The sequence below is a fragment of the Pteropus vampyrus genome, unplaced genomic scaffold (genome assembly GCF_000151845.1).
Source record: "Pteropus vampyrus isolate Shadow unplaced genomic scaffold, Pvam_2.0 Scaffold284, whole genome shotgun sequence".
Lineage (NCBI taxonomy): Eukaryota > Metazoa > Chordata > Mammalia > Chiroptera > Pteropodidae > Pteropus > Pteropus vampyrus.
In genome coordinates this window covers 1,193,310-1,210,766 of record NW_011889065.1, presented here as the reverse complement: position 1 = coordinate 1,210,766, position 17,457 = coordinate 1,193,310, and positions in this window count along the sequence as shown.

The window sequence follows — 17,457 nt, the reverse complement described above, 5'->3', positions numbered from 1 at the left end:
ATTTACCTGTGGAATCTGAAGAACAAAATAAAACAGAGAAAACAGAAACAAACTCACAGATGCAGAGAACATATTGAGGGGTGCTAGATGAAAGGGGGTTTGGGGAATGGATTAACAAAGTGAAGGGGTTAGGAAGTACAAATTGGTAGTTACAAAATAGGGGATTTAAAGTTTAGCATAAGAAACATAGTCAATATTATTTTAATCATATATGGTGTCAGATGGGTACTAGATGTATCTGTGTGATAACTTCATAAGTTATAGAAATAACTAATCACTATGTCATATACCTGAATTTAATATAATATTGGATTCCAACTATAATTGAAAAATAAGAAAATTATTTTTAAAATGTGAACTCAGACAACATTCTACAGCTTTGCCAAATTTTGTTTCAAATTAGTTCTTATGATTTTGAAATCTTAGAAATTAAAATATATCTTCTATTTCAGCCCAAGATGTAGAGAGATGGGAAGTATCTCTCTCACAATTACAACATGAAAAAAAAGCCGAACTTTGAGAAATAATTTTTATTGAACCAATCAGAGAAGTGAGATTGCAGGGCAATCACGTAACCTCAAATACAGAGGGATACAGGTGTCTACAAGGTGAAACAATCAATTAAATTCGCACATCTGGGGCACAGGCCCCAAATGCCAATGAGAAGATTAGGTAGGTGTGAGGTGATATCTTATGGTTTTGATTTTATTTTCATTTATTTAATAATTAGTGATCTTGAATGTCTTTTCATGTGCCCATGGACATCTTCATTTCTTAAATATCTATTCATATAATATGTGCATTTTTTAATTGGGTTATGTTTTTGTTGTTGAGCTATATGAGTTCTTTATATATTTTGGATATTATCTCCTTATTGGAAGTATCATTTGCAAATATCTTATCCCACTTAGTTGGTTTTATTTGTTTTATTAATGTTTTTCTTTGACTTTGTTATTTGTTTTCAATGTCGCATCCAAAAAATCTTTGCCAAGAGCTATGTCAAAGAGTTTCTTCCCTGTGTTTTCTTCTAGGAATTTTACAGTTAAGGTTTTTATATTTAATTTTTTAAAATCATTTCAAATTAATTTTTGTAAATGATGTAAGATAGTGGTTCGATTTCAATTTTCTACATGTGGTTATCCAGTTTTTCCAGTACTATTTGTTAAAGAGTCTCTCTTTTACTCATTGAGTATTTTCACTCCCTAGTCAAGTATTAGTTGACCATATATTCAGAATTTATCTCCTGATGCTTGATTCTCTTCCATTGGTCTCTACTTGTATTACCATGCCAGTATCATGCTGTTATAATTTCCACAAATTTGCAGTATAGTTTGAAATCATGTATAGTGCCTCCAGGTTTTTTCTTTTTTCTCAGGATTAAACTATTCCATTTTTATTTGTTTTGAGATATTTCTTGATATCTTCTTTGATTTCTTCTTTGGCCCACTAGTTGTGAAGGGGATGTGCTGTTTAATTTCTACTTATTTGTTGATTTTACAGTTTTCTTATTAATTATGTTTAATATCATACCATTGTGGTCAGAAAAGATATTTGTTATCATTTCAGTCTTCTTAAATTTGCTAAAATTTGTTTTGTGGCCTATTGTATGATCTATTCTGGAGGATTTTCTGTGCTTTCTTTAGAACAGCAGTCCCCAACATTTTTGGCACCAGGAACAGGTGCTCCCATGAGAATCTAATGCCTGATAATCTGAGATGGAGCTAAGATGGTGATACTAGTACTGGGGAGCAGTTGCAAATATAGATGAAGCTTCACTTCCTCACTCACTGCTTACCTCTTGTGCATCTCGGTTCCTAAAGGGCCACAGACCAGGACTTATCCACAGCCCTGGGGGTGGGAATCCCTGCTTTAGAATAATGTGTATTTTTCTATTTGGGGATAAAATGTGATATATATGTCTATTAGTTCAATTAGATCTAAAGTATGATTCAAGTTTAATGTTTTCTTGTTGATTTTCTGTTTGTATGATCTATTCATTACTGAAAGTGGGTTATTAAAATTCTCCAATAATATTCTAATTTTGTCTCTATCTCCCTCAGATCTAGTAGTGTTTGTTTAATATATCTAGATGTTCCAATGTTAGGTACATATATATTTATGATTGTTAAGTTTTCTTGATGAATTGACTTTTTTATCATATAATGAATTTTGTCTCATTATTATCTTGAATTAGTCGATTTTGCCTGATATAGGTGTAGCAAACCCCACTCTTTTTTGATTTCCACTTTCCTGGAATATACATTTTTTTACCCCTTTACTTTAAGTGTATGTGTGTCCTTAAAAATGAAGTTTCTTGTAACAGCAAATGCAGTCATGCATTGCTTAACAATGGGGACTCATTCTGAAACATGCATTATTAGATCATTTCATTATTGTGCAAACATCATAGAACACACTTAGACAAATCTAGATGGTATAGCCTACTACAAACCTAGGCTATATGGTAAAACATATTGATCCTAGACTACAAACCTGTACATTGTATTAATGTACTGAATACTGTAAAATATTGTAACAAAATGGCACCTATTTATGTATCTAAACATATGTAAAAATAGAAAAGATACAGAAAAAATACCATATAAAAGATAAAAAATGATATATCTCTAGAAGGCATTTACCACTCATGAAGTTTGAAGAACTGGAAGTTGCTCTGGGTAAGTCAGTAAGTGAGCAGTGAGTAATGCGAAGACCTAGGACATTTCTGTATACTACTGCAAAATTTATAAATAATGTACACTTAGGCTACATTATATTTATTATCTCTACTTGTATTTTTTTTCTTTAATAAAAATTAAACTAGCTTACTCTAACTTTTTATGTTATAAACTTTTTTAATTTTGTAATTTTTCAACTCTTGCAATAACAATTATTTAAAACACAAACATTTTACAGCTGTACAAAAATACTTTGTAAATCTTATTCCTTAAGTTTTAATTTTCTATTTTTAATTTTTTAAATATTTTGTTAAAAATTAAAACACAAAGACACACATTAGCCTAGGCCTCCATAGGGTGAGGATTATTAATATCACTGTCTTCCACACCACATCTCTTCCCACTAGAGGATCTTTAGGGAAAATAACACACTTTGAGCTCTCATCAATGATAACAATGCCTTCTCGTGGAATACATTCTGAAGAACATGCCTGAGACTTTTCTTGAGAAGGTGTAACTCTTCAGAAATATTTCCATGTTGGTTTGCTTGTTTTTTTTTTCTTTTTTTTCATCATAAATTTGCTTGTTAACAAATAATGCACCACGAACACTCTTCTCTATTAATCAAATATTTTCAGTATTGTAGTCTATGTTTTCCATTTATTAAGAAGCTTGTTGAAATCGGCAAAAGCATCTACAAAACTCTTTACTATAAAATTTCTGAGAGTTATTCTTTTTCTTCTCCCATAATTGCCCTTTCTCTTGACTTTTCTTTAGCTTGTGTTTCTGTTCCAGTTGCAGAAACTCTCATTAGTTAGTTCCTCAGGAACCACCTCTAAGAGCTCCTTAATGTCACTTACTGACAACCTGGTTAAAATTATTGACTTTCTCAGCCACAGTCTTGTTGAGTTTTTTCAACCTCCTCATCCTAGGCAAATCCTTTCAAATCATGGATGAATCTCTTGAATGTCTTCTTCCAGATGCCATTCATACAATCCTTGTTGATGTTGCCCTAAGCTCAAACAAGGCTTTTGATAGAGTTATAAATGTAATTTTTCCAGAATTTCATCAGTGTCTTCTTAGTGTCTTCCTTACTTGCAGCAATAGCCTGGGCAAGGATATTCCTCAGGTTGTAGACCTTAAAAACCGCTAAAACTCCTTAATCCATTGGTTGGATCAAAGAGGTCGTGTTTGGTGAGAGAAACGCTACTTCGTTTTTGAGATGAAGATCACCATTAAAAGGGGGGATGTCTGAAAGCATTACCAACAGTAAGAAAAATCTTAAAAGATATCTTAATCTTCAAATATGACTTTTTCAATTTGCGGGCATAGCAATTTAGGAAGGCATCTTGGAAGAGGACTGGATCATCCATAACTTCTTATTGTTCCTCTAGTACACTAGCAGTGTGTGCTTACCGATATGCTTGAAGACACTGGGGTTCTCACTGTGACAAATCACAGAGTTTCAATTTGTGGCCTGCAACACTGCCCCCAAGCAAAAATGCTTTGTTCTTCTTAAAAGCCTTGAAACCTGGCATTGACTTGGCCTTGTTATGGATTAAAACACTTTCAGACATCCATTTTCAGAATAAGGATGTTTCATCCATATTAAATATTGTCTCTGTCAAGTAATTTTCCTCCACAATCAGCTTATCTAAAGTTTTTGAAAGTTCTTCAGCTGCCTTTACATTAGCACTCACAGATTCACCACTTACTTTCACATTGTGTAATGAACAGTGATTCTTAAATTATTTAAACCACCCAGTGGTAGCAGTAAGTTAAACATTATTGTAATGTCCAACCTTGTCTTTTAACATAGCAAAAATCTTTTTTGCTTTGGCTACGATTGTCATTGTGCAGAAAGGGATCCACTTCTGTCTCCGATCTTCAGTCCAGGTCATTAGAAGTTGCTCCATGTCTGATATAGGTCCTTCCTAAATGTTTGTTGGTCTCATTGTATTTAATAAAGCAGATCTTTTAATAGCATCTATCATTTTTCTCTGTTATTTAAGATTGTAGCTATGGCAGACTGGAGCATGCCTGACTGGCAAGCAAGAATTATCATGGATTTTTCACTTTCATAATCTTTAATCATTTTTTAAATTTTCTTCCAGGCCAATCACATTATGTGACCCCTTACTGAAAACATTAGCATTGGATTTTGTATGCATAAGGGTCATAATGACAAAAACAACACAAGATTAAATCAAGCACAAGAGAAAATCATGCCATCAAGAAATGCAGTAAACATGAGATGTGTGAAACTGCTATCAGCATACTGTCTTACAGCAGACTTTTTTTATAAGTAGAAAGTATACACTCTAAGATAACAAAAAGTATAGTATTTTAAATATGTAAACCAGTAACATAGTCATTTATTATCATTTTCAAGTATTATGCACTGTACATAATTGTATGTTCTATACTTTTGTTCAATTGGCAGTGCAGTCGCTTTGTTTGCACCAGCATCACCACAAACACATGAGCAATGCATACTACTACAATGTTATAACAACTACAGTGTTACCAAGTAATAGGAACTTTTCAGTTCCATTATAATCTTACAGGACCTCCATTGTATATATGGTTCATTACTGATCAAAATGTTATGCAGAGCATGACTGAAGTAGGTATTTAGGTTTTTTAAAAAATCCATTTGGGTACTCTGTAACTTTTGATAGGGGAATTTAATACATTTACATTTGGAATACTTATTGATATGTAAGAATTTACTGCTTTAATATTATTATCTACAGATTATTTTGTAGTTTACTTATTTTTCTTTTACTCTCCTGCTGCATTACTTTGAGATGGGTTAATTTTTTTTGTGGTGTTATGCTCTGATTCTCTTGTCTTTAACTTTTGTGAGGCTACTATAGGCTTTGTTTTGTGATTGTCATGAGATTTATATGTAACATCTTATAAATAGATATAATAATCTATTTTAGGTTGATAACAACTAATGCATAAAACTCTCCCTTTTACCCTTTTTTATGTTTTTAATGTTATAATTTGTCTGTTTTATATTGTGTATTCATTAATAAATTCTAATAGTTATAGATATTTTTGATACGTTTGTCTTTAAATATTTATACTATAGTTAAGTGGTTAACACATCATCATATCACAATACAGTTTTCTGAATTTGACTATATTTGCCTTTAATATGTTGTATAATTTCATATGTTTTCATGTTACTAGTTAGTATTCTTTCATTTAAGGTTAAAGAACATCTTTTAGGATTTTTTTAAGTTAAATATATCGAGGTAACTTTGGTTAATAAAATTATATGTTTCAAATATACAATTTTATAATACGTCATCTGTATATTGCATTGTGTGCTCACCACTCAAAGTTTAGTTTTCTTCTGTCATCATATATTTGAATCTCTTTACCCTCTTCAACCTCCCCTTCAATTGCTTCCCCTCTAGTAATCACCATACTTTTGTCTCTATCAATGAGTTCTTTTTGTTTGTTTGTTTTGTGTGTTCATTTGTCGCTTTCTGTTTTATATACCACATATGAATGAAAACATATGATTCATGTCCTTTTCTGTCTGACTTATTTCGCTTACCATAATACTCTCAAAATCCATCCACGTTGTCACAAATGACAATATTTCATCCTTTCTTGTGTCTGAGTAGTATGCCATTGTATATATGTACCACATTTTCTTATCCAATCATCCATCAAAGGACACTGGGATTGTTTCCTTGTCTTGGCTACCATGAATAACACTGCAATAAGCATAGGGGTACATATATCTTTATAAATAAATGTTTTTAATTTTTGAAAGTAGACACCCAGAAGAGGAATTACTAGCTTATATCAAAGCTCAATTCTTAATTTTTAGAATAAACTTTATATTGCTTTAAAATTACATTCCTGCCAGCAATATATGAGGGTTCCTTTATTTCCCACATGTTTCCCAACAGTTTTTACTTCTTCTCTTGTTGATGATAGTCATTCCTGTAGGTATGAGGTGGTATCTCATTATGGTTTTACTTTGCATTTCTTTAAAAAATAGCGACACTAATCATCTTTTTTATATCTATTGGTCATCTGTATGTCCTCTCTGGAGAAATGTCTGTTCAGGTCCTTTGTCCATTTCTTAATTGAATTGCTAGCTTTTTGATGTTAGGTTAGTAAAATTTTTTAAATACATTTTGGATATTAACCTTTTATTGGATGTATTATTGGTGAATATCTTTTCCTGTTCAGTAAGTAGTCTTTTGTTTTGTTGATGGTTTATACCGCTGTACAAAAACTTTTTAGTTTGATGTAGTCTCATTTATTTATTTTTCTTTTGTTTTCCTTGCCTGACATAATATATTAGAAAAAATGTTGCTAAGATAAGATCTGAGTGTTCACTGCTTATGTTTTTTTTCTAGGAGTTTTATGGTTTTGGTTCTTACCTTTAAGTCCTTAGTTCATTTTGAGTTTATTCTTGTATATTAAAAAAGAAGATATAGACTGAAAGTCTTTAAAGACATAAAGGGACTGTTACATATGAAATCTTTTTTAAAAATTTAAATAAATGAACAAACAAAACAGAAATTTTGATGGTAGCCAGATGAGAAGGGTGTTGGGATGATAGTGAAAAAGGAAAAGGGATTAAGATATGCAAAGTGCAAGTCATAAAAAAAGTCACAGGGATATAAAATACAGCATAGAAAATATAACTAATATTGAAATAACTATGTATGGTGTCATATGGGTACTAGACTTATAAGGCGATCACTTCACAAGTTACATCGATGTCTAATGATTATGTTATACAGTTGAAACTAATATAATATTATTTGTCAAGTATACCTAAAAATTTAAAAATAAATTTAAAAACTAACGACCTAATTGACCTTTATAAAAACCATAACACAACATTAGCGGAATATACATCATTTTATAATACACATAGAATGTATATCAAAATAAATTATATTCTAGGCAATAAGTAATACTTCGATAAATTTAAAAATAACTGAAATTATGTAAAGTATGTTTTTGGACTACAAAAAATATGAACTTAGAATCAATTAAAGTAAGATAACTGAAAATTTTGTGGATATATGGAATTATGAAACATAACATCAAAATAACTCATGTATCAAAAAGAAATTCATGAGAAAATAAAACTTATTTAGAATTCAATTAATGTAAATTAAATCTAACCAGAATATATTAAAATTATTAGGGCAATGCTGAGGTGTGTGGGTGTATGTGTGTGTGTGTGTGTGTGTGTGTGTGTGTGTATTATGTTTAAATTAATGATATAAATTTTTAACTGTAAAAAATATGAACAGAAGAACAAATCACAACTAAAGCAAATATAGCATGTGAAAGTAATAGAAATTGATGAAATTGAAAAAATATAAATTAAACATTTTTTTCAAGAAATAATGTAAAAAAAAAAATTAAACCTCTAACCAGACAAATAAGTGGAAAACTCAGAAGATACAATTTACTAAGATCAGAAATAAAGAAGTTAATGTCAAGATAGATCCAACAGACATTGAATGTATAATAAAGAAACATTCTGTGCAATTATATCATCAAAAATTTGAAACTTAAATGAATTAATTCTTTGAAATTCAAAAATTATTAAAGTTCACTAAAAAAGAATTAGATAATAGGAATAGTTTGATATTTGTTTTAAAAATTACAGGTCAAAAACATGGCGGAGTGAGAGATGTCCCCAGATCTTTCTCCTTGAAACAATAAGCTGACATCTAAAACTTAGCTAAAAACACCCAAACTGCACACCAGCACGTCTGAGTGTGGGATCTGCGCATAAGAGCTACCACAGGTCAGAACCCCGGGTGTCAGGCAAAAGGCTGGGAGAAACAAGGAAGCTGCGTCTCACAGCCAGAGCTCCCTGCAGGAGGAGAGGGAAGGGAGAAGGTGCCATGAGTTCCCTGAACAACTCTGCCTAAGAGAATTGTGAGCTCCGCGTGGCCAGCAGCAATGCCCAGGCATCAGGGTAGAAAGCAGAGAAGTAGGGAAAGCAGAGAAGCGGGAAAAGCAGAGAAGCAACAGCTGCTTATTACCAGGCACAGTTAAAAAATGTGAGACTGAATCGCAGTCCCCATCCCCCAACCAAGAGGGCCCCTCACCTCTTATCCTCCAAGACAGAACACCGCAGAACTCCAGGGCATCTGGGCAAACGCTACCAAAACTTATGCTAAAACAGACAGGGACAGAGATTGAGGGTAGGGAGAGTGATTGAATATCTATAAGAATAGAAAATACATTTTTAAGACTTTATATAAAACAAAGATCCAAGAAGCTTAGATATCACCTACTGGAAACCAAAAGGAAAACACCTTCTTTGTAACAATCTAACGAGAAAACTTTACATATATAATAAATCTTTTTTCTAGAAAAAAGCAGAATACACTTTCATAATGCCCAGGCTGAGAAATAGCGCATTAAACACCATGAACAATCAAAGTGGCAAGGTAGCTCACAAAGAAAGAGAAAATATCTCCAGAAAATAAGCTTATAGATATAGAAATATGCTACCAAAATGACAGAGAATTCTGGATTCTGGATGGTACTTCTGAAAAAACTCAATGAGATCCAAAACAATTCATATCACCAATTTCAGGAACTGAAAAAAAAAACATACAAACAACAACAACAACAGAAAACTAGATCATCAGAATGAGCACTTTAACAAGGAGATTGAAAACCTCAAAAGGAACTAAAAAGAACTTCTGGAGATGAAGAACATAGTGAAAGAGATGAAAAATGAAATAGCAAGCTTGGGAAATAGAGTCGACCAAATGGAGGAAAGGATCAGTGATAATTAAGGCAGAAATCTAGAAATAAATCAGAACGAAGAAGAGAGAAAACAAAGAATGAAAATAATGAACAAATAATGAAAGAGAAAACAAATAATGAAAGAGAAATACAAGAACTAGTTGATACCATCAGGAGAGGAAACATAAGAATAATGGGAATTCTCAAAGAGGAGGAAAAGGAGTAGGGATTAGAAAGCATTTTCAGATAAACGGTTGATGAGAATTTCCCAAATGTAAGGAAAGTGCTGGAGCTTGGAATTCAAGAAGTCAACAGAACACTCAATTATCTCAACCCAAAAAGTCCTTCTCCAAGACACATTGTATTGAAATGATCAAAAATCAATGACAAACAAAGAATTCTCAAGGCAGCCAGGTAAAAGAAGATGGTAATACATAAGTAAAACCCATTAGATTATTGTCAGAATTTTCAGCACAAATCCTATAAGCCAGAAAGGAGTGGAATAAAATACTCAAACTATTAAATGAAAGAAACTACTAGCCAAGAATAATGTATACAGCAAAGATCTTCTTTAGATTTGAAGAGAAATAAAGACCTTTCCAGACATACAAAAATTGAGGGAATTCTCCATTACGAGGCTAGCATTACAGGAAATACTGAAAGGGGTCAGCACACCTAAAACAAAATGACACACACACACACACACACACACACACACACACACACACAATACATTACTAGGAGTAAGGTAACTAGAAGGCATACAGAAGTAAAGGAGAATAGAGCATTATAAGCTTAAACAAGAAGAGATTTGCTATAGAAGATAGTAATGAACGTTCAGCATACATAGGAACAAAAAGAGACAACAATGACTAAAAAGGAGAGGATGCAAAGATCCATATCCACAAAGGGGAATGGAAATAAGGCACATGCAGAAGAAAATAGACATATATACTATCCTCTACATATTTGTAATGGTTATCACACACCAAAGATACAGAACTGAAGTATGTAACATACATCAAGAAGGATGAGAGGTAAAACACAAAAAACGGAACCAAAAAAAAAAAAAAACAGACACAAAAGAATGAGGAAGCAATGGAAACATTGAGATACCAGAGAGCAAAATGTAAAGTAGCTATTAGAAAACCTCATATTTCAATAATCACCCTAATGTAAATGGACTGAACACAACAATAAAAGGGCACAGAGTTGCAGATTACATTAAAACAAAGCAAAACAAAACAAAACAAAACATATACTACCTCCAGGAGACATATCTAGGTTCCAAAGACAAATATAAACTGAAAAAAAAGTGAAAGGGTGGAAAATGATATTTCAAGCAAATGGTGTTCAGAGAAAAGCAGGACTAGAGGTACTAATATTAGACAAAATAGACTTTAAAATAAAAAAAAAAGTAAAGAAAGATACTGAGGGACACTTCATAATGATAAAGAGAATTATACACCAAGAAGATTTAAAATTTCTTAATATTTAGGCTCCCCATCAGGGAGCCCCAAAATATATAAAGCAATTACTAACAGAACTAAAGAGAGAAACAGGACAAAAAAATGATTGTAGTAGGAGAACTAAATACCACACTGCCGGATATGGACTGATCATCCAAACAGAAAATCATTAAGGAAATAACATCCTTAAATGACACATTAGACCAACTGGACATAATTGACATTTACAGAGCCTTTCATCTCAAAACAGCTGCTTATACATTATTCTCTACTGCACATGGATCATTCTCAAGGATTGACCATATACTGGGACACAGAGATAGACTCAAGAAATATGATGTTTGAAATCATACCAACCATATTCTCTGATCATAATGTTTTGAAACTAGAGATAACTGTAAAAGGGAAGCTGAAAGAACCACAAATACATGGAGATTAAACAACATTCTACTAAAGAATGACTGGCTCAGAGAAGAAATAAAAAGAGAGATCAAGAGATACATAGAAACAAATGATAATGATAATACAATATATCAAATCTTTTGAGACACGGCAAAAGTGGTCATAAGAAGAAAGTTCCTATCGTTACAGGCCTATCTCCAAAAATAAAAATGAGCCCAAATAAATAACTTAACGCCTCATCTTAAAAAAATAGAAAAAGAAGAGGAATTGAAGGCTAAAGTCAGCAGAAGGAAAGAACTAATCAAAATTAGAGCAGAATTAAATGAAATTAAGAATAAAAAAATAGAAAAAATAAATGCAACAAAGAGCTGATTCTTTGAGAAGTTTAATAAAATTGACAAACTCCTGGCAAGAGTCACTAAAAAAAAAAAAAGAGATAGGCACAAATAAACAAAATCAGGGTTGAAAGAGGAGGAATTACAACAGACAATGCAGAAATACAAAGGATCATACAAGAATACTATGAAAAGAAGTATATAACACCAAATTTAATAACCTTAAAGAAATGGACAAGTACTTAGAAAGATACAAACTTCCTAGACTGAATCAAGAAATACTGGAAAATCTAAATAGACTGATCAGCAATATGGAAATTGAAGCAACCATCAAAAACTTACCATAGAGTAAAAGACCAAGAACAGATGGCTTCACCAGTGAAGTCTATCAAGTATTCAAAGAAGATTTAATACCTATTCTTCTTAAAATCTTCCAAAAAAATAAAAGAGGAGGCAATATTCCCTAACTCATTTTATGAAGCCAATATTATCTTAATACCAAACGCTGGTAAAGATAGCACAAAAAAAGAAAACTACAGAACAATATCTCTCATGAACACAGATGCAAAAATCCTAAATAAAATACTAGCGAACTAAATACAGCAACATATTAAAAAGTTTTATACCACGATTAAGTGGTTTTCCTCCCAATGTACAGGGATGATTCAACATATGCGAATCGATTAATGCTACACACCAAATAAACAATTAAAAATAAGAATAATACGATCATATCAATAGATGCAGAAAAAGAGTTCGACTAGATAGATTCCATTTATGATCAAAACACTTAACAAACTTGGTGTTGAAGGACAGAACCTTAACTTAATAAAGGCCGTATACGACATACCCTCAGATAACTTTGTATTTAATGGTGAAAAACTTAAAACTTTCCCTCTGAGATCAGAAACAAGACAAGGCTGTTCGCTATCGCCACTGTTTCTCAATCTAACACTAGAGGTCATAAAAAGTGCAATCAGGCAAGAGAAAGATATAAAAGGAATTCAAATAGGAAACGAAGAAGTCAAACTGTCGCTATTTGAGGATGACATGATTCTCTATATAGAAAATCCTAAAGAACCCACAAGAACACTACTAATAACAATAAGCAAATACAGTAAATTTTCTGGATACAAAATCAATATTCAAAAATCTATAGTGTTCCTGTACTCTACAAATGAAGTGTCAGAAAAAGAAGTGGAAAAAATAATTCCTTTTGCAATTGCAACAAAATGAATAAAATACCTAGAAATAAATCTAATGAAACATGTGAAGGACCTATATAATGAAAACTACAAGACCCTATTAAAATAAATCAAAGAAAATGCAAAGAAATGGAAAGATATTCCATGTTCTTGGTTTGGAAGAGTCAACATAGTTAAAATGACCTTATTACCTAAAACATTATACAGATTTAATGCAATCCCCATCAAATTTTAATTTGCAGTTTTTAAAGAAATAGAACAGATTTGTATGGAAGCACAAAAGATCCCAAATTGCCAAAGCCATCCTGAGAAAAAAGGACGAGGATGGAGGCATCCTTCTGCTCGACTTCAAATTATACTACAAAGCAACTATAATCAAAACAGCATGATATTGTCAGAAAAATAGACACAAAGATTAGTGGAACAGAATAGAGAGTCTAGATGTATAATATGTTTATATGGGCAAATAATTTTTGACAAAAAAGCCAAAAACCTACAGTAGAGAAAGAAAAAAATCTTCAATCATTGGTGCTGGGAAAACTGGAAAGCTACTTGTAAAAGAATGAAACTAGACTATTGTCTGTCACCACACACTGATATTAACTCAAAGTGGTAAGGACATGAATATAAGACTTGAAACAATAAAGTGCATAGAGGAAAACATAGGAACTAAGCTCATGGACCTTGGATTTAAATAGGATTTTGTGAATTAGAACTCAAAGGCAAGGGGCGTAAAAGTAAAAATAACGAATGGGACTACATAAAACTAAAACGTTTCTGCACAGGTAAAGAAACTGTTCAACAAGGTAAAGGCACAACCATCCAAATGGGAAAATATATTTGCAAGCAATGCCTCTGATAAGGACCTAATATCCAAATACATACAAAGAACTCATACAACTCAATTACAACAACAACAAAAACCTACAAACAATGCAATAAAAAAATGGGCAGAGGGCCTGAACAAACACTTCTCCCAAGAAGACATAAAAATGGCCAACAAACATATGAAAAGATGCTCACCATTGTTAGCTGTTAGGAAAATGCAAATCAAAACCATAATGAGGTACCATCTCACACCTGTTACAATAGCTATAATCAATAGGACAAGTTAATAACTAATGTTGGAGAGGATGCAGAGAAAAAGGGACCCTCATATGCTCTTGGTGGGACTGAAAATTGGTACAGTCACTATGGAAAACGGTATGGAGGTTCCTCAAAAAACTAAGAGTTGATCTACCATATGATCCAGCAATTCCTCTACTGGGTATTTACCTCAAAGACTTGAAAACCCATATCTGAAAATATATTTGCACACCGATGTTCATGGCAGCATTGTTCACGGCAGCCAGGACATACAAGCAATCGTAGTGTCCTATGATAGATGGTTGGATAAAGAAGCTGTGGTGCATATATACAATGGAATATTACTTAGTCATAAGAAGAGATGAAATACTGCTCTTTGCGGCAACATGGATGGACCTTTAGATAATCATGCTAAGTGAAATAAGCATGAAAAAGTTGAAAACCACATGATATCACTTACATGTGGGATATAACAATAGACTAGTGGTTACCAGAGAGTAGGGAGGAAGGGGAGAGGAAAGAGGTAGATGGGTTAAATGGGGTCAAATATGTGGTGACAGAAAGAAATCTATGAGTGGAGAACACACAATGCAATACATATATATCTTATTATTAAATTGTACACCTGAAAATTACTGGATTTCTTTAACTAATGTCACCAAAAAATAAAATAAATTAATTTAAAAATTTAAAGAAAAAAATTAAAAATTTAAAAAATAAAAATTACACCCAAAGCTAAATACTTTTTAACAATAAAATTTCAGTCTCAGATTGATTTACTCGAAATTCTACCACACATTTGAAGATACATTACCGATTCTATTCAAAATCTTTCAGAAAATGGATGTGGAAGAAGCAATTGTGAACTCGTATTTTGAGGCAAATATTATCCAAGTATCAAAAGTGGTTGAGATAAGGAAAACAACAATGGCAACTACATACTAATATATTTTGTGAATATAGAAAAAAAAATTGTAAGCAAAATATTACAAATGTATAAATAAAATGCATTACTAACAAGTGTGTTTTATGTTTGGTATGCATGCTGGCTTTAATATTTGAAAATTAAACCAAATAATCTACTGTACCAAAACCCGAAAAGGAAAAGTAAAGGCAGAAAGACTTGGAAAAAAAGATAATATTCATTAAGTATGTAAGTCTCAAAGCAAACCAAAAATAGAAAAAAAAATTCTCAACTTGATATGGAGTTACTGAATGACTTATCTCTAAAATAGATAAATGGGCAAAGATGTCTTGTCCTTGTTAGTGCAAAAGATAAATAAATAAAACACTACATATTTAAAAGGCAAAAATGAATCTATTTAGAGAAGACGTAAATGACTACAGAAAATAAAAAATGATTCAAGTGCATATGTAAGATTTGCCAAGATAGGCCAATTGTTAGGCCACAAACAAGTCTCAATAAATTTAAGGAGATTTAAATAAAATGAAGTTTCTTCTCCAACCACAGTGATATGAAACTAGAAATCAATTACAAGAAAAAAAAAACTGAAAAATACACAAACCCATGGAGGCTAAATAACATGCTACTAAACTATTAATAGGCTAACAATGAGATCAAGGAAGAAATCAAAAGATATTTTGAGACAAATGAAAATAAAAACACAATGACCCCAAATCTATGGAATAGAGCAAAATAAATATTATGGGGGAAATTTATGGCAGTCTTACTTCAAGAAAAAGAAGCAATCTATAGTTACACTTAAAGGAAGTAGAAAAAAAAACAGCAATAAAGCCCAAAGTGAGTATAAGAAAGAAAATAATAAAGATCAGAGTGAAAATGAAAAATACAAAAAAAAATAATCAGTGAAACCAAAATCTGATTTACTGAAAAGATAAACAAAATTGATAAACCTTGAAGGAGACTCATCAAAAAAAAAAAAAATAAATGGAGAGAGGATCCAAATAAAATCAGAAATGAAATGGGAGAAGTAACAACAGACTACACAGAAATTCAAAGGATTATAAGAAAATAGTATGAGCAATTACATAACAACAAATTGGACAATCTAGAAGAAATGGATAAATTTCCAGAAACATACAATCTTCCAAGACTGAATCAAGAAGAAACAAAAAATCCGAACCAACCAATTATGAATAATGAAATGAAATTAGGAATCAAAGTACTCCCAACAAGCAAAAGTCCTGGACCAGATGTCTTCATAAGTAAATTTTACCAAACATTCAATAAATAACTAACACTTGTTTTGCTCAAACTCTTTAAATAGTTCAAAAGGAGTGAAGTCTTCCAATTTCATTTTATGAGGACACCATTATCCTGATTGTAAAACCAGACAAAACCATTGCAAAAAATAAATAAATAAAAGAAAGAAAATTCCAGCCCAATATTCCTGATGAACATAGATGCAAAAATCCTCAGCAAAATATTAGAAAATTGAATTCAGCAAGAAATTAAAAAGATCATACACCATGGTCAAGTTGGATTTATTCCTGGGATGCAAAGTTGGTTCGATATTTGCTAAACAATTAATGTGACACCCCACATTATAAAATTGAAAGATTAAAGTTATATGATTACATCAATAGCTACAGAAAAATTATTTGACAAAATCCAGCATAATTTATGATAAAAACTCTCATCGAAGTGGGAATTGAGAGGAAACATACCTTAGCATAATAAAGGTTATATATGACAAACCTACAGCTAATATAATACTCAATGGAGAAAAGTTAAAAGCATTTTACTTAAAATCGGAAGTAAGGCAAGTATATCTATTTTTACCACTTTTACTTAACATAGTATTGGAAGTCCTAGCCACAGCAAAAAGAAAAAAAAAAAGAGAAATAAAAGGCATCCAAATTGAAAAGGAAAAAGTGAAACTGTCATTATTTGCAGATGACATAATACTATAAATAAAGAACTCCAAAGATTCCATGAAAAAAACCGTTAGTAACAAGATCCAAAATTAATATTCAGAAATCGGTTCCATTGTTATTCATTGATAATGAACTATCAGAGAAAAAATGTTATTCATTGATAATGAACTATCAGAGAAAAAAGAAACAATCTCATTAAGAATTGCAGCAAAAAATACCTAAGAATAATTTTAATTAAAAAGGTAAAAGATTCGTATTTAAAAAGTTTAAGACATTGAATTAAGAAACTGAAGAAACAAATAAATGGATGCATAAACTGCGCTCATGGATAAAAATAATTAACATCGTTAAAATATCCACATAACTCAAAGCCAAATAAGATTCAATGTAATTTTTATCAAAATGCCGATGGTATTTTTCACAGAGCTTGAACAAATAATCCACACATTTTTATGGACCTATAAAAGACCCCAAATAGCCATGGCAATCTTGAGAAAAAAGAACAAAGTTGAAGATATCATGCTACCTAATATCATACAAAGTGGTGGTAATAAAAACAGCATGGTTCTGGCACAAAAACAGACATATAAATCAAAAGAACAGAATAGAGAGTCCATTAATAAATCCATGTCTATATGGTCATTTAATCTATGACAAAATA